Here is a 19,761-nt window from a genome sequence, read left to right on the forward strand (position 1 = left end):
CTTCCCCCCATTGACGAACTGTACACTGCAAGGGCCAGGAAGCGAACGGGCAAGATCATCTCTGACCCCTCTCACCCTGGCCACAAACTCTTCGAAGCACTTCCCTCTGGAAGGCGACTCCAGACTGTCAAAGCAGCCGCAGCCAGACATAAAAACAGCTTTTTTCCACGAGTGATAGTTCTACTCAATAACCAAAGTCTGTAGTCTCTTTTTTGCTCTGGTTTATTTTCACCCACATGTTTAGACCGTAATGTTGTATCCTTATTGTTTTGATGTGGTTATGCTTTATTCTTAATTGTTAACTATATGTTTGTGTTGTCATTTGTGTGCGGAGCACGAAGGCACATTCCTGAATACTTGGCCAATAAACTTATTCATTCATTCAATCATTCATTCATTCATTCATTCATAAAGTCATCTCCAATGTATGTGCAATTGCTAATGGTCAACCCCCTTGGTTGTGAATGAATGAATGAAGGTGAGTACCCAAGGTATGCAAAGAGTCGCCTCATAAAGGGCACCAACAAAGTTACAAAGTATTCCATTGTAACACAACGTATCCCATTTCTGGTCCCCTTAGAGGACTTGGCTCCTTCCTCCCCCCCCCCCCCCACCCCACGTCAGGCCCCCCCTATGTCCTCGGCAGCGCATCCGACCTCCAGTGCTCACATGACCTGTCCTACCTCCGTCATCCACCGCCGACTCATCCTCGACCACCGGTGCCCGTGGCCTCGACCTCCTATGCCCGCTCTCGACCTCATCCTCGACTGCCAACCCATTACATCTCCTCAACCGCTGTCCTGAGCTTGACCACCATCCCCGACGTCAACCTTGACCGCTGGCCCAACCTACCAATACCAACCTAGCTATTAGGTTTCTAAATTGGATGCTTGGTTTCTTTGCCTCAGTACTTCAAAGGGCAAGCAGTAGGGTTGAATCCTCCTCAGAGACTGACTCCTAGTCGAGTGCAAATACTGCTGAGAAATGGCTCATAATATAGTTTTGATTAATACAATATATTATATTAATTATAATTAATGCAATAATTTTGAATCAAGAAAGCAGGATGGAATTTCAGCAGGGGGTTTCCAGTAGGTGGAAATGCACTTAGCACACACAGTGTCTCAGCAGGTATCTTGTGAATCACTTATGTAATTTGAGGCAGTAAATAAAGATTTTAAGAAACCCTGCAGATTCCTGAATTTTGAAATAAAGAAGAGAAAGTGCTGGGAAACATCAACATGGTAGGCAGCACCTATGGGAGGAGAAACAAAGAGAAACAGTTAACACTTTGGGTCAAAGAGTTTTTAATCAGAACCGTATCAGAATTATATCATAGAGGCAAGTGAATGACTTTCTCCCATTTTAACAAATTAAATTTAAGAACTAGAGCAATAAATAATTGAGAAAAATGAGTCAATTATTTTCCAGTTGGAAAACTTTTGTATCAATGTTCCATTTAGGGGGGTTATTTCCTGCGTGAAAACATCATTGGAAAAATATTTGAAACACGAGTCATTATTTCAGGCATCCTTGAGGAATTATGGAGTCATAGAGTCGTACAACAGAGAAAAGGGTCCTTCGATAAAACACAACCATGCCAATCCTTTTTTCTGATAAAACTAATCCCATTGTTCGCATTTGGACCATATGCTTCTATGACTTGCCTATTTAAGTACCTATCTTAAGTGTAACTTCAACATCGTAATTCTACCTGATTTCACCACCTCCTCTGAAAACACAATCCAGTTATTCGATTGGCTTAAATGAGCAAATGTATCCAGAAAGATCCTTCCATGTGTTGGCTAAAAACCCCAGAGATGACCACAGATGAAACCTTCCAAATCTTTACTAACTTATCTTAAATGTGGAACATGCGAAGGCTTGTTGTAGAATGAACCTACCCTAATGCTGTGGAGTAACCATAGCCACTGCCATTGACTTTTGATCTCCAGCGCCGAAACCAGCATTCTAACGGACTTATTTTGATTTATGTTAGATTTAGAGATACATCATGGAAACAGGCCCTTCAGCCCATCGAGACCATGCTGTCCAATGGTCTGTGTACATTAGCTCTATTCTACACACTAGGAACAATTTTCACAGAAGCCAATTAACCTATAAATCTACACGTCTTTGGAATGTGGGAGGAAACTGGAGAACCCGGAGAAAACCCATGCGGTCACAGGAAGAACATGCAAACTCTACAGGCAGCATCTGTAGTCAGGTTCGAACCCAGGTGTTTGGTGCTGCAGGGCAACAACTCTACCGCTGCACCACTGTGCTGCATCTGACAAAATTAAAATAAAATAAAATTTAAAAAACAATTACCTGGTGATATGCTGGTACCATATTTAATGGGATTTGTCAAAAGAAGTTCTCTGGCTCATTGTGGATTAAGCCTAATTCTTCCAGTGCTTCGGTTATCTTTTATTCAGTGTTCTGTACCAGTCTAGTTTATCACTTCAAAGTTCCCCTGCCTCTCATTCTAGCAATAATACAAGATGAGTTTTCTATTCCAAATTTCTAAATATTCTATTTAGTACTGAACTACTAGAATTTCTAAATATTGCAAGTTATTTATTCTTTCAATAAGAACATCCATAAATAAATATAAAAATATGTAAATCATCAATGTTTCTTCACACGTTGAAAATGAAAGTTGATTATCATTATACAGCTTTCTGTATGTCTTAATTACACTGGGTAATAGAAATATATATAAAATATAAATATATATAAAAATAGCTGATATATAAAAATAGCAATATTATTAAAACATTCCTTTCTCTATCAGGGAAGATAGTCCCATATTACAGCGACAGTGATTTGGCTTTTGTAGCCATTATAAATCATGTTATAATGAGGAACATGCCAAGCACAGGGTCTCCATTTATTACCACGATTCCTAACGTGCAAATGTTCCTTCAATCAAGTATTTTATGTAATATGAACCACCAGATATTGTCTTTCTTGGGAAATGGTTGACATTGCATCAATGCCACAGGCAGAAAGAGGGAAATTGAACCATTCATGTGGTGAACAAATGATAGACCAACCAGCAGGATTCTTCCATAGCAGAGACCCAGTGAGTCCAGAGAATGCCGGCTGTAAACTAAATGCAGATGAGCCAGAGTACAGCTTTGAGTGTTGTTTGATGTCACCATGTGGCTCAGGCTTGTTTTGAAAAAGAAAAGCATAATCTAAGCTACAGGCTGCACTTATGGTTATATAGGTTTTTGAGCCAGTAGGTCAGGAATACTGTATATAGTTCTAGTCGCCTATCTCTAGGGAGGATGTTATCAAGGTGGAAAAGGTGCAGAAAAGATTCACAAAGATGTTATTGGAATGGGCAGGCTTAGTTATAAGGAGAGATTGGATTGGTTGGGGCTTTTTTTCTGGAGCAATGGGGCCTGAGGGAACCTTTTAAAGGTTTATCAAATTATGAGGGGCATAGATAGGTGAATGGTTACAGTCTTTTACCAAGGGTAGGGGAGTCTAAACTTAGAGGGAGCAGAGTTAAAGTGAGAGGGGATGAATTTAAAGTGGAATTGAAGAGTAACTTTTCCACATGGAAGGTGGTTAATATATGGAACGTGTTTCCAGAGGGAGCAATAGAGCCAGGTATAATTATGTTTAAAGATTACTTAGAGTGGTACTTAGCTAGAAAATGTTTAGAGAGATATGGGCCAAACGCAGGCAAATGGTACAAGCTCAGGTAGGTAACTTAGGTGGCATGAACGAGTTTGGCCAAAGGGTCCATTTCCATGCTGTATAACTCTATGACTCTACGATCCCAAAAATCAATCAGTTCAATGTGCAGGAGTGAGAAGCTGCAATTGAAATCAGTGGTTGATACTTTTGTCCCATGTAATTCCAAACATGACTGTAGCTACTAAATCTACTGAGTAAACCCTTAAAAGTATGGATTTCAGTAAAGATGTGTAGGAAGGAAGTGCAGATGCTGATGCTGGTTTAAACCGAAGATAGACACAAAAAGCTGGAGTAACTCAGCGGGTCAGATATCATCTCTAGAGGAAAGGAATGGGTGACGTTTCAGGTCGAGACTCTTCTTCAAACTGAAAACAGTAGTAAAAGCAGACAGTAAAAGCAGTTTGAATAGAACTGTCACTTTACTGAGATGCAGTAGAGATTTTAGACATATAGAACATTACACCAACATTTAGTCAAAATCTCAAAGAGAGGGAGATAAAACGATTACAAAATCTAGCCACTGCTTTGCAAACATGTTAAAGATTTGAAATACAAATCGTGGCATCCTCCTGATGATTTATCGAAGATTGAGACCCCAGATTGACAGCATATGGAAGTAAATTAATACAGTATGAACTGTGTGCTGGACCTTTAAGTACATGGAAAATGTTGGTGTTTGGCCAGTAATTAATGAATTTAATGAAAAAAAAGTTAAATTCCCTATCTTAGAAGTTTGTCAGATAAAGATACCTATTCTAAACTGTGTCGGATTTATCCAAAGCTAATCCATGGCACAGTGGTGCAGCTAGTAAACCTGCTGCTTCACAGTGCCAGAGATATAGATTAAATCTTGACTTTTGACACTGTCAGGATGTGTAGGAAAGAACTGCAGATGCTGGTTTAAATCGAAGGTAGAAACAAAATGCTGGAGTAACTCAGCGGGACAGGCAGCATCTATGGAGAGAAGGAATGGGTGACGTGACTGAAATGTCACCCATTCCTTCTCCCCAGGGATGCTGCCTGTCCCGCTGAGTTACTTCAGCATTTTGTGTCTATCTTTTGGCACTGTCAATTCTCTCTGTGACTATGAAGGTTTCATCTGGGTGTTCTCGCTTTCTCACATGTCCATAATTCATGTGGGTTGGTAGTTTAGTTTGCCAGCATAAATTGCCCATAGTGTGAAAGTGAATGCTAGAATTTGGTGGGGAGTTCAATACAATTGTAGGAAGAATAAAAACAATGGGATTAATGTAGGATTAGTATGAATGGGTTGTATGAATGGATGGTTGACCTCTATGCACTTCGATTTGCCAAAGTGCCTGTTTCTGTGCTATATTTCTTTATGACTCTCATTCCAGGGTGTTGACCTGTACCAATAAGGGTTACAAATTCCTTCTCACAACTAAAAGAGTGTTGTGTTGTTGAAAATCACTTAATCTGGGGTATCATTCCCATTTTATGTTCCCTTAGTGCCCAATGAGAAAGTCAAGTGTTGACCTTTCACCAACTATAGAAAGGATGAAATTGAGCTGGAGAGAGTTCAGAAGAGATTCACAAGCATGTTGCCTGGATTGGACAACTTCAGTCATGGGAAGAGAATGGACAGATAGTCAGGGATTATTTCTCTGGAGTGGTGGTGGCTGGGGGGGTGACCTGATACAAATATATAAGATTATTAGAGGCATGGCTAATTAAAATCTTTTTCCCATGGTATCACAAACAAAAAGTCATTGGTTTAAGGAGAGAGGTAGGAGATTTGAAAGGGATCTTTGGAAGAAGTTTTTAAACACAGAGAATGGTTGACATCTGGAACAAGCAGCCAGTGTAAGTGGTGCAATCGGATACAATTACTATATTTAAGAGGCGTTTAGTCAAACACTTAAATAGGCAAGGCAATGAAGGATATGGTGCTAATGCGAGTAAACGGATTAGTGTATATGGACAAAAAAGTCGGCATGGCCATGATGTGCTGGTGTGTCCGATATCCAAGCTTCTTTCTCTTGGAGAGGAAACTTCACTTGGTTTCCCTTCAACCCATGGGACAGTTCTGCTGTTGGACTTGGGGGGCAGGGTGTGGTGGAGATGCCCCTCAAAATAAGGGAAGGGATTTCACACCAGTGGGCCACATGAGGGGCAAGGGTGTGGGGTAAAATTGTGATTTGGGAAAACAGTATTGAATGTTTGTATAGCCTCTGAGAATGTCGGATGAATTTCTTTTGCATGGTTCCTGTATTGTGTATATTTATTTACTTGAATAAAGTCTATTTTGAAATTAAAAAAAGGTGGAGTGGGCATGGCCATTTTCCTGTACTACAAACTCACTCAAAATGAAGACATTCATTGACTGTACTCATGTATACTCTCCTTACACAGAGGACCTTGGAAACCTCCTTCCAGGAACCCTGATTTCATCCTTGGATAGTCTCTATTCCATGCACGAAAAACAAGCCCTTTACTGGCATTGTTCCTCACCATCTTGTCCAGATCCCCCTGATCCCACCACCACCCCGTCATTGCCGATTCAGTTGTTAACTAGCAATACTTCCCAGCAGCTGGATGAATGCCACTTGTATTGTGTGGTATGTGCCTTGAAAGGCTGGCTCCAGAGATCTCAGCTTTGAAGCTAAATGTCAGCAGCTGTATGAAGTTGCACTATATCAATAGAGAACACGCTGTTGAAACTGACAGTGCAGTATTAAACAGAGAAACAAAACAATGCTATTCTGGGAACCTAATTGAAGATTTTGATATTTATGGGACCTCAGAAACAGTGTTAGAGTGACCCACATTACTGATATAATGCTATTAAAAGGCAATGAAACTTTTTCTATGCTACGATCTGTTCACCAAAGCAAAAGGCTGGAGCATAAGGGACATTGATCAATATAGACTGAAATCATTCATTCATATCATGCTACTTCTTGCAGTCATTGTAAAAATAAATGGTTTTGTTTTAATTGATTACTTTCTGCATTACATTCCAAAATCATTCAATTTCAAGGCAATTACTGAACTAGCAATGTTGGCTTCACAATGGGATTTTTCATTTTCTGCTTTGGTAATAATGGAAAGAGAGGAGGAAGATTAACATTGGGAGATCTTTGTGAAGCCATATTATTCAAGTAGAGTTTCTGGTGAAGATGGCCATCCAGCATTAGTCTCCAGCTGTATGTCTAACTCTAGCTATACCAGTTCATATTTCCAAACTGTCCCAGACATGGACATGTTTTAACCTGCATAGTTTTGCTCTCAGGAAAGGTCTGATGGTATATGGTCCAGAGGATGGTGGAAATGAAGACTTGACCCATGAGGAACAGGTAGTATATGTTGTTATATCCTTGAGAAGCGGGTCCATCAAAACAGCACCTTGAATGAACAGAAATCATTATTTACAAATTTCAACCTGGAGAGAATCTTGTCTGAGCAAAATTCTGAATGGTTTGTGTGTCCATGCCTTTGTGATACATAGATACATAGAAAATAGGTGCAGGAAGAGGCCATTTGGTCCTTTGAGCCAGCACCGCCATTCATTGTGATCATGGCTGATCATCCATGCCAGCCTGCCTTCTCCCCATATCCCTTGATTCCGCTAGCCCCTAGCACTCTATCTAACTCTTTTTAAATTCATTCAGTGAATTGGCCTCCACTGCCTTCTGTGGCAGAGAATTCCACAAATTCACGACTCTCTGGGTGAAAAAGTTTTTTTCTCACATCAGTTTTAAATGGCTTCCCCTTTATTCTTAGACTGTGGCCCCTGATTCTGGACTCCTCCAACATTGGGAATATTTTTCCTGCATCTAGCTTTGTACTTGGACAAAGTTTTCACAGAAGCAGAAGACTTGCAATACTAGTGCCATTGATGCATTCAGACCCTGAAGCAGACAGATACATCCAATGCCATCAATCCAATAACACACAAGATTGTGCTCAGTGCCTCTCTCAAACACTCTAACAACACCCTGCTCTCCAATTACCAACCAGCACACACCATGTCAGATCTGCTTTTGGCCCTTGGGCCTTGAGCATAAAGTACAGTGACTTTGACCAATCATCACCCTTTTCATCTTGCTAATATTTCCTGTTTGTTTAAGATTCACCTGAAATGGATTAACTTGATATGGACAAAAACAAAACATACGTAATTGTAGAATTTTGTACAGCTTGTTTTGGATTTTGCAAATGACTGGGCACTGATGAAAATGATCATTTAATTGTCTAAATAAAGTATTTAGGTAAAATGGCCACAATCTTGCATGATTTTTTTCAATGGCTTACTTTTCTTTACTTACAATTTCTATGCAGATTCACAAGGGAATTGAAGAACAGATGTGATCGGCGTTGAACTGATACAAAATTATGATCACAACATTTTACTTCTTCTGTTTAGTTCTGCTTTGAAGTTATGCCAATTTACCAGATGGCAATATGCCTTTAACAAGAACGATATCTCTTTGTACTTTTGCAAATTGCACACCAGGAGTTCAAAATACCTAATGGCTCAAATAGGATCCAGACCTATTCCTTTAAATGACTGTGGCTATATGTACATTTCACATACTCATTATTCCTGTTTCAAATCCATTATGGTCTATGCATATGTTTATCCACATATTTCATATCACTCATGCAAGTATACAGTTTTTTTTGACATTACAGTCTGATACTTGCACTATCCAAACATTTTAAAAGAACAGATTAGAATTTATCAGAGGATAGACTATACATAATATATTTTAACGACAAGGATCGCCAGTCAAAGAATGGATTTATGCTTTATTCTGCATTGGAGACAGTTTAATAAACTCCTTAGCCTTGGTATCTTGTCATATGATACCTAAGAACTTTGCATGCACTTGTGAGCTGAAGGAGAGGGAAGAATTTGGCCAGATGTGTGCAGGGTGGCCATAGAATTGAAGTGCTTCCCTCTAACTTATATACAATAATGACGCACCTATTGAGTTGTAGTGCCTGAAGGCAAGACTTAAGAAAAATCAAACAGCTGTTTCCAGCTGCTGTTGGAAAGATCTTCAAAAACATTGAATCTCTTTGCAGTAATAAACCAGAATAAAATCAATGTTCCAAATGAAATCAATGAACTTTAATTTGTTTTCTCCAAGTATTTTTCTAGTACAGCTCCAGGTTATTTTTTGGCTTCATTTATAATTTTAGAAATAAGTGATACACAAGCTTCAACTTAATCCAGCTGAAAATGGGTCGAGTCCAAAATTAAGACAAGAAACAGCAGATGCTGGAATCTTGAGCAATGCACAAAGTGCTGGAGGAACTCAATGGGTCAGGCAGCATATGTGGAGGGAAAGAACAGATGATGTTTCGGATCGGGACTCTTCTTTGGACAAATCTAAAATCAGGTCTTCAGATGTATCTTTCTAGTTCTAATGAAAGGTCATTCGGCTGAAATGTCGACTAAGCTTGTCATGCCACAAGTGCTGCCTGACTTTCTCAGCACTTCAAGCATTTTCTGTTTTTATTTTGGATTTCCGGCATTTACATATTTTGTTTTTTGATTCATTTGGATTAATTTAAATCCGTCAATACTCATCCAATAGAATAATTAAGTAGTGAATTATGGCGGGCCGAGCCAATTTGGTATCGAACCTTCGTTTGTCGGGCTCGAACTCTCGCGTGGACTGGGTGTGATCTGGGCCGACCAATTGCATGGTCGGGGGGCGGGCCGTCGAGTACCAGGAGAACAAAGGCAGTTGGGATTTGAACTCGGGCACGCGCGGGTGAGCAACGGAACTGTATTCGGTTAATGATTAAACAGAGTGTTTACATGACGTGTGGACCTCCTCAGTGGTGACCCCGACGATTCAAAATGGTTTATTTTGGATTATTACCATGTTTGCATCCGGCAACCTGGACCAGCAGAATGCAGTTTCCGTTAAACAGCCCATTTGGCGCACTTTCGGTCTCAGCTGCCGCGACAGGGCAGCCAAACTCCTTCAATGGATGGCCTCGGGGACTGCAAGCCTTCCACGCTTATGAGCGAAATGCTCGCCTTGCTGAACAGATTTTCCTCGAACAAATGCCTGATGACACTCGCCTGCTCCTCGCGGACGAGGATTTCACCGACCCCTGCTGCGGCAGACAAAACAGCAGGGTGGCGCCACCATCAAAACAGCAGGGCGCCGCGGCCTCAGTGGGTCAAGCGGCCGGTCCCAGGCTCCACCGAAGGTGCGGCAGTGACGCTGGACACGAGCGATGCCAGCAACAGTACATGGTGCTACTACCACCAAAGGTGGGGTCCCGAGGCCCACCGATGCCGACCACCCTGCGCACATTCCGGGAAATGCCTCGGCCAGCTGCCAGTAATGGCTACTGCGGCCGGCCAGAGACATCGCCTCCTCTACACTTGGGACCGTCATTCAGGGCGGTGTTTTCTGGTGGACATGGGAGCCGAGGTCAGCATTTTGCCCCCATCGGGAGCCGACACTCGTTCTGGTAAGAGGGGACATTCTCTGGCCGCCATCAATGTCAGCAACATCAGGACGTATGGGGTCCGCACGATCCCACTCACTTTCGGCTCCTGTCACTTCACCTGGGTTTTCACTATCACCGACATCTCCCAACCGTTACTGGCCGCCGGGCTCACTCCCTGGTGGTCGACGTGAAGGGACAACGCCTCGTTCATTCTGAGACGTTCGAGTTGATCGCCTTGCGCTGTACTGACTTGACTGCACCACATCTCGGCTCTGTGACTACCTCCGAAAAAGAATACGCCCGCATCTTGGCCAATTTCCCCGACGTCCTCACTCCTCAGTTCACAACGGCCAGCCCCAAGCATGGGGTAGAGCACCATATTCCCACCACTGGACCGCCACTCCATGCAGGTGCACGCAGGCTCCCCGCCAACAAGCTCCAACTGGCCAAGGACGAGTTCCGCAGGATGGAGGAAATAGGCATTGTGCACTGCTCAGACAGCCCGTGGGCATCTCCGCTTCACATGGGTCCGAAAGCATCTGGGGGCTGGCGGCTCTGTGGGGACTACCGCTGTCTCAACGACGTCATAAGGATAAGGTGTGAAAATGCTTGACTGGAAATGGGGCCCACTCTCCCTCAATTTTGAGTGTAATAGCAAAGGGTCTGAATACTTATGTAAATTTGATATTTCAGTTATTTCTTTTTAATTACTTTGCAAAAATTTCTGAGCACCTGTTTCTCTTTTTTATGATGGGGTATTGTGTGTAGATTGATGATTAAAAAAATGATTTTAATCCATTTTAAGATAAGGCTGTAACGTAGCAAAATGTTGAAAAAGTGAAGGGGTCTGAATACTTTCTGAATGCACTGTACAGTTGGTCTTCACTCCGTAGAGCTGCCTTTCCATGTGTGTTCACAGCTTGTGTAGGAAGGAACTGCAGATGCTGCTTTACACCGAAGTTAGACACAAAATACCAGAGTAACTCAGCGGAACAGGCAGCATCTCTGGATAGAAGGAATCGGTGACGTTTCAGGTCGAAAACGCTTCTTCAGACTGAGAGTCAGGGGGAAGGGAGACACAGAGATAAGGAAGGATAAGGTGTGAAAATGCTTGACTGGAAATGGGGCCCACTCTCCCTCTACTGGTATCATTATTATATAACTAACCAATTGTTATTTAACTAACCAGAACTTCATTAAGACTTTAAACTTACGCAAATTTATTAACTTCCACAATGAAAACTGTCTGGCTTCACCGCACTCCTGACTTTCACTGGTGTTACCAAGAATCAATTAGTCAGTTTCACCTGGTTTGGATCAAGTTGTCATAACAAAACAAACAGATGGCCTAGCGCACTCAGACTCCACTAATGTTTGGTTGTGTAATTCTGTAACTACAAGGGCCTTCTTGCCAAATCAATAAGTAACAAATGCTTCGGCAATTTAGTCACTGAATTATATTCCAGGTGTGAGTAAATAATCTGCACGATTTATTCCTGCCAGGTGGATCTCGGATATGGAGCTGGTTTAGGAGTATTCCTGTTCTGCAGCTTTGCAATAGGATCCGCTTTGTCTAGCACTGACCTTCTTAAGCTGACACCTCCTTCTCCGTCAGCCTTTCCTTTTAGTGACTTGGAGAATTTAAGTGCGGAAAGGCTGTTTATGAAACCTGTTTATGAAACTTCTGTTTATGGCACCTGCTTATGAAACCTGTTGTTATGAATCTTCTGGAGAGTGTTCAGAGAGGGCATAATCCCCACTGGACCTTTAAGAAATCAACTGTCATAGAAATAATGAAATCAATGATCAAGGGCCATGAAGGTCTCGCTTATTTATTCCTGCAATGAAGAATATATGTGATAATCAATACATTAAATCAATTAAAGTATTGCATTCAAGGCTTTAATTGTTCTGAGAGAATGGCCCATAGACACTTCCATTGAATGTACCAAAATAAATGTTAGATACATTTTCAAAATTGTTGCTTTTTATTAATAGGATAAAGGGCGTGTCCCACTTAGCTGATTTTTTTAGGTGACTACAGGCGACTAGGCTGTCGCAACATGGTCCCCGGGGTGTCGCCTGTATGGTCATGAGTAGTCTCCAAAGAGTTGTAGTGTCTTTCTGGTCGCCACTGGATTTTCAGAACGTTGAAAAATTTTCGGCGACAATATGTTGGATGCCAATGAGCGTAGCTTGACGTATTCTGATGTAGGTGCTGTCGTAGGTTGTCACCAGGTTGTCGCCAGGTAACCTAGGTTGTCGCCAGTGCTGACTTTGGCGAATTCCATTGGTGACTACCTAGGTCAACCTATGTCAACCAGCGACAGGTACCGGCATCAAAACTGGAGGCGAAAATGACTTGAATTGGCTTCAGTTGTCGCCGACAGGGTCATAGCTTGTCCTAGCTTGTTGTGGATGGACATAGGTTGACTTCGGTTGTCGTAGTTGTCGCCTGTATGGTCGTAGGTGGACGTCCTACTCGCGACGATTGGGTCGCCGGTTGTCAGTGGCTTGCCGTAGCTTGATGTCGACCAGGTGGTAGGTTGTTGTAGCTTGTTGTAGACATTGTCGTAGGGGGGGTCCAGTCGCCGGTTTTTCGGTGACCTGCGAGGACTATGACAGTCGCCGGCAGTCGCCTAAAAAATTGCCTAAGTGGGACAGGACCTTAAAGCATTGCGCTTTTAAAGAATGAACTGGTATTTAAAGAACAGTTTTAACAACCTCAGACTGTCCCGAAGCACTTTGCAGTCAAATTAACAACCAATTTCTGCATGTTAGGCTTCAACAGACGGTCTTGCAATGACAAAATAATTCAGCGTTGGTTGAGGGATAAATAGCACCAAATATTCTGGCTTGGGAACATGGCATTATCCAGAATATCTACAAAATTCAGTTGTGGGATCTTTTATATGTGTTGGGGGAGTCCAGAACAAGGGGCCACAGTTTAAGAATAAGGGGTAGGCCATTTAGAACTGAGATGAGGAAAAACTTTTTCAGTCAGAGAGTTGTGAATCTGTGGAATTCTCTGCCTCAGAAGGCAGTGGAGGCCAATTCTCTGAATGGATTCAAGAGAGAGCTGGATAGAGCTCTTAAGGATAGCGGAGTCAGGGGGTATGGAGAGAAGGCAGGAACAGGGTACTGATTGAGAATGATCAGCCATGATCACATTGAATGGCGGTGCTGGCTCGAAGGGCAGAATGGCCTCCTCCTGCACCTATTGTCTATTGTCTATTGTCTATTGTTTAAGCTTAACAAATAGAGGACCATATTTTAACATCAGATTCAAAAGACGGCTTCTTCAACAATTCACTGTCTCTCCAACACCACACTGGAATGAAAGTATAGATTTTTATGCTCAAGTCTCAACCTCGAGACAAAAGTGCAATCAACCTAAATGGCTGATATTTTCAATCACTTCCACAACATAGAACTATTTTTGTGATTCTTTGTTTCACCATAGGTAGGACGGTGGTGCAGCTGGTAGAGCTGCTGCCTCGTGGCGCCCGAGAACTGAGTTCAATCCTGCCTGACCTCAGGGTCTGTCTGTGTAGAGTTTGCACGTTCTCCCTGTGACTGCATGATTTTCCTCTGGGTGCTCCAGTTTCCTCCCATATCCCTTTTAAAGAATGAACTGGTATTTAAAGAACAGCTTTCACAACCTCAGACTGTCCTGAAGCACTTTGCAGTCAAATTAACAGTTTTGAAATGACTGTTGCAGGAAATATGGCAACTAATTTCTGCATGTTAGGCTTCCACAGACAGCCTTGTGATGACAAAATAATGTATTATTATTCAGCGTTGGTTGAGGGATAAATAGCACCATAGATTCTGGCTGCTCCAGTTTGCTCCCACATCCCAAAGAGTTAATTGGCCTCTGAAAAATGTCCCTATTGTGTACGGTGTGAATGTGAAAATGGGACAGCATAGAACTAGTGTGAATGGGTAATCAGTGGTCGGCATGGTGGGCTGAGGGGCCTGTTTCTATGCTGTATCTTGAAACCAAACTGATCAAAACATAATCAGCGGATAGCCCTCAATCTCTTGAATCAATCTGAATTGTTGCTGTATTGCCTTCCTACAAGATAATTTTTCCTGAATTAGGGAGCACGATCCTGTTCGTAATTTTACCAGGGTGCTATATAATGTCAATAAGGCATATTTGCTTTCATATTCCAGCAATGAAGGCCAAATTACTGTTGGAGGAACTCAGCGGGTGAGGAAACATCTGAGGAGAGAAATGCACAGATGACCTTTCCTGTCAAGCCCTTCTTCAGACTGAACGAGAAAGGGTCATAGAAAATAGAAAATAGGTGCAGGAGGAGACCATTCGGCCCTTCGAGCCAGCACCATTTCAGCCTGACCTGAAACGCCATCTGTCCACTACTCTCCGCAGATGCTGCCTAACCCACTGAGTTCCTCCCCCAGTTTGATTTTTACTGAAATTTCCAGCATCTGCAGACTCTTGCTAGCCAATTCCCTGTTTGCCTTCCTATTTGTTCACTAAACCTGCATGTTAACGTTCGATGACTCCTGTGCCTTTCTGAACACCAACCATTTCAATTTCCTGAATTAGACAATAATGATGCTCTGTGCATGTCAATCTTATACCCTTTGTTGCAAATATACAAACCATAGAATTTAATTCCCATAGATTTCCATGGTTCTTTTGTTTCAGGAGCATGGCTTTAGATTGGTAAACTCCTGTGGTCTCTATTAATTATAGAAATTAAAAACAGTTAGCCTACTATCTGTTCCCAGGAGTAGGGATAGAAGCACTCTATAATCTAAAAAAATGTCAATTAATTAAGAGATTCTGTCAGCTGAAGTTAAACCATATGGTAGGGTAGAACAAATCATTGAGAGAGCCAGGAAATCAGCGGGGCAGCAAGACTCAGTGAGTAGGGGTAATGAGTAAAATTGGCAAGTGACTAATGTTTCTCACAGGGGCCTTTTAGTGAAAGGTCACCGTTATTAACAAAATATATAAACTACTACAATAATGTAATGAAAAGTCACACACTTCCATTCACGTATTCTTCGTTCACCTTGTCCGAAAATCCATCTCTTGTCCTCTCAAACATATTCCTGCAACCAAAATTCTATTTCTGCCTTCAAAATCATCTATTATTGTTAACGGTTCTCTTCCTTCAGATACTCTTTGCCCTTTCTTAAATCTTCCCTCATCAGCTGTCTCCTCAAAAACAACTGACATGCTTGCGAACTCTCACCATAGCACCATTATGTCTTTAATCCCTGAGTGTTGGAACAGAGATGAAGGGCTGAATCAGTTCTGCCTCATCCTGTTCCTATTATGAGCCACATCTAAGACCACTGATCATTTTATTGTAAGTACAGTCCTGAAACATTCTCTTACTGCTGATGCTGCCAGACCAGCTGAGCATTCTCCCTGCACCACAGTAACCCTGCTCCCTTCCCTCCTTCATATATTCATCTCCCATTCACAACTTCCACATTTCCCTTTTATTCCCCCTCTTTCCCCTCAAGCTGTCTGCTTTCGCCCATATATCCCATCCCATTTTACATTTCATCTCCTCTTCTTTCTTTACCTGATGCTCATTTGTCTCCTTTTCACCTCTAGCCTTGTCATTTATTCCACCTCTGTCCCACCTATCACTTGCCAGGCCTTGACCCTCCCCCACCTCTCCTTTCCAGCTTTCTTCCCCCTACTTCATCAGCCTGAAGAAGGGCCCTGACGTGAAACGGCATCTGTTCATTCCCTTCACAGATGCTGTCCGACTCGTTGAGTTCCAGTCCTGAATTGCATTCAGCTGCTGATCATTGAGAATCATAGTCATAGAGTGATACAGTGTGGAAACAGGCCCTCCGACCCAACTTGCCCACACCGGCCAACATGTCCCAGCTACACTAGTCCCACCTGCCTGCGCTTGGTCCATATCCCTCCAAACCTGTCCTATCCATGTATAACATTAATGTTTCTATTTTTGATCTCCAACAGCTGCAGTTTTTTAGTGTCATCTCCTGAATCTGTCAATGTTCCGGATTTGGCACTTCCATTTCACCATCCAAACACCAGTAGCTCCAACTGGATCTACTGGCAAAAGTCAGAAGAGCCCCACCCTTTCTGTTTTCAAGCCAATTCTAAATCTGTCTAAACCTGCTGCACAAAGGATTGTTAACGCAACTGTGCTGACTAAGTAAAGCTAAAACTGGTTACTTGTTCTCAGTTAATTTTAAACAAAAATTTGGATTAACACGGTTAATCAAATAACAGTTCAATTCAAAATCCTATACAATTTGAGTATTATTTAATTCTGATTAAGTCTTAGCAAGGCAAATCATTTTACTTGAATGTTCTTCTTAAATCAATCCTAGCCTGTCATATCTACTGTCTCTGTGTGCTGAAGAGAAATTGACCTGGATTTCTTGACAGATTGAAGTTGAGCATAATCTGGAGTGCTTCCATTTACTACAACATTTGTACAAGGTTCTTCAGCTTAGTTAGCATATATCAATTATTACAAGATAATAGCAAATGAGTTTAGACATCCCATGGTAGGTATAGCAAGGAAGCAGGAGCCTGCATTTTCCCCTAGTACCCAGCCTGCAAAATGAGAAAGATAATGGAAAAATATCAAGAAAATCTGAAGTGGGTTGGGAGTGTGTATGTGTTTCTCTATCTGCCTTTGTTGATCTGTTTTAATAGGAACCTTCTTCTACTTTTCTTCAGCAGTCCCTCAAGATTGAGGATGCCTTGGTTCTATTCAGGTTCTGTTGTCTCTGAGGTAACTGTCATGGTCAATGTGGGAAGTGCAGAGTCTTCCACTGATGCAACAGGGAATGCGTGCAGGGGGTGGGCAGATGATTAATGTGTGAGCTATTCCTTTCCTGGTTAATACTGGACTTCAGTGTTCCCAATGTGTGTACTTAAGGTTCTCAATACCATCCTGAATCTTCCTTTGCCACTTTGTGCAGTCATGGGTCAGGGATTCCAAGAGATCAGTGGGAATGTTGCATTTTTCAAAGATGTCTTTGAGCATATCTTTGAATCTTTTCCTCTGTCTGACGCCCTGCTCTGTGACAGAGCACAAAATAAATGTCCTGCTTCTGGAGAATGGTGTCAGGCATGTGAATGTTGTGCCTATTAAATGTTGCACCTGAGTGTAATAAGAGCCTCCGGTCGTAAATTCATAAGTTATAGGAGCAGAATTAGGCCATTCGGTCTAATGTACTCTGCCTTTCCCTCTCAACCCCATTCTCCGCCTTCTCCCCTGGCACCCGTATCAAGAATCTGTCCAACTCCAACTTAAAAAAATCCATTGACTTGGCCTCCACAGCCTTCAGACGTCTGTGGCAAATCAGCCATCGGTGACAGGGTCATTGGCCAGGAAGGTGAATACAGTACTTTTATTTTTAGATGGCAAAATTTTGGATGATCATTGTCTTTAAAAATGTTGAATGCAAAATGCATCCTCTCGAGTGAACGATTTATGCCAATGGCTTCAAACTGGTCTCTGAATGTGCGCAGAAGCAAACATTTGCTGAATGTCAACAGCTGAGGTTAGGATGACCTCGTTGCTGTCGCATAGCCAATGTAGGTAGATGTATTTCGTGATAGTACCAAAGATTAACTCCATTTATGCAAGAAGTTTGCTGGAGATGAGAAGCAGCATTGCAGCAGGAACAAATTAAAAAAACTATATCAGGGCAATAATTCAGCCTTGCTTAACACCAGTCTCCATGGAGATTGGCTCTAATATAAATGTGTTGGTTGGGATATGGCTTACATACCATCATAAAACAAATGTACGATAGCTTGTTCCTGACGACTGCCCAACCCCAGCTTGCTCTAAGGAATGATATTCAAACTCTCTACATTATTTTGATACCATCCATGCTCCCCAACAAAATGGGGAATAACATCATAGTGATCCTGTTGCAGCAACAGAAGCTCCCCCATTCAAGAAACCCTTGCATACTTAAGCAGTTCACGTCTTTATTGAAATCTCGTCCGTCAAGCATCCTAATCAATCCTAATCAATCTGCAGTGACAGAACTTGTGGGTGATTTTTAATGAGTGTAGAAATCCTCCCCTTTGACATTAATGAGTTCCTTCCTTTTTTCCTATAACATAAACTTCAAAACTGGACCACAAACTCTGCCTGTGAGAAACCAGAGAATAGCAGCAGAAAATGGTAACACCTTTTGGTGCCTCTCCACTAACCTTTCTTCTCACTCCACATCTTAATCCAACCAGTAAGCCCTTCAGGTATTCTTCTCTCTTCTGTTATCCATCATTTGGACAAGGGAGAGGTATTTAACAGGCCAAAGTCCTGCCTTTCTCTACCGGAGTGAGAAGATTGATGTTTGGGCCTGGATTACTTAGATCTTTGGGCTTACAGTTGGTAAGACCAGAACCTTCCTCTTTCTAACCAGGATAGTATCTCCACTATTGGTGAACCGTGGTGAACTCCTGTCAATGCCTTTGGCAACTGGATGAAACACTGATTCAAAGATCACTTCTGCTCACACAGCAGCAAATGGTTTGGGGGACGAAGATCATTACAGATGAAAGAAAGGTCAATGGTAATAAGGATTTGCGTAGGAAGGAATTGCAGATGCTGGTTTACACCGAAGATAGACGCAAAATGCTGGAGTAACTCAGCGGGATAGGTCAACGTGAGCAATGGACTGAATGGGAGAGTGAAATGCCCATTCTTTCAGAAAACTACGGGTGCTGTCTGTGTGGAATTTGTACGTTTTCCCTATGTCACATGGGTATTTTCCAGGTGCTCTGGTTTCCTCCCGCACTCCAAAGATGGACAGGTTTGTAGGTTTATTGGCTTTGGTAAGTTGTAAAATTGCTCCTAGTATGTAGCATAGTGTTAGTATACAAGGTGATTACTGTTCAGTGCAGACTCGGTGGGCCGATGGTCCTGTTTCCGCACTGCGTCTCTAAAGTCTAAAGTTTAACGTCTAAAGCCTCAAGCACTGACCCAGGCAATATGCCGATCTATCTCTGGCAGTTACCTGGGATAATGCCCACACAAATGCCAGGCATACAATTAGGATGCCATGCCAAGCCCTGCCTACGAGATCTGATTTGCAGATGGCAAGATACACAATATGGCGCCCAACACAGGCGACTATTTGCATGCTAGCCACAGAAGCAGATCTACAAGCTCACATTACAATCGCTCCACATTCTTAAATCAGTATTCCTACAGCAATATTTCCTACTTTAACGATGATCTTTTTGAACTCCTTTCAGATATGGCTTTACCTTGCACTAAACGTTATTCCCTTATCATGTATCTGCACACTGTAAATGGATTTATTGTAATAATGGGTTGTCTTTCTGCTGACTAGTTAGCATGCAACAAAAAGCTTTTCACTGTACCTTGGTACACGTGACAATAAACGGAACTGAACTGAAACTAGAGGAATGGCTAGTGGGCACCCTGATGGGATTAAGGTGTATGGTAATATTGAGGCTAGTGGATTGGTAGCATTAGGCATTACGATCACAATCTTTACCTTCTGCTATTGTGTGGATTTGTGAATCCAGGAGTGCATTGAAAACTGCGTTTTTTTTAAGTTAACTTTAAAGGGAAAATAAATGGC

This window comes from Rhinoraja longicauda, chromosome 5 (assembly GCF_053455715.1).
Source record: "Rhinoraja longicauda isolate Sanriku21f chromosome 5, sRhiLon1.1, whole genome shotgun sequence".
Classification (NCBI taxonomy): domain Eukaryota; kingdom Metazoa; phylum Chordata; class Chondrichthyes; order Rajiformes; family Arhynchobatidae; genus Rhinoraja; species Rhinoraja longicauda.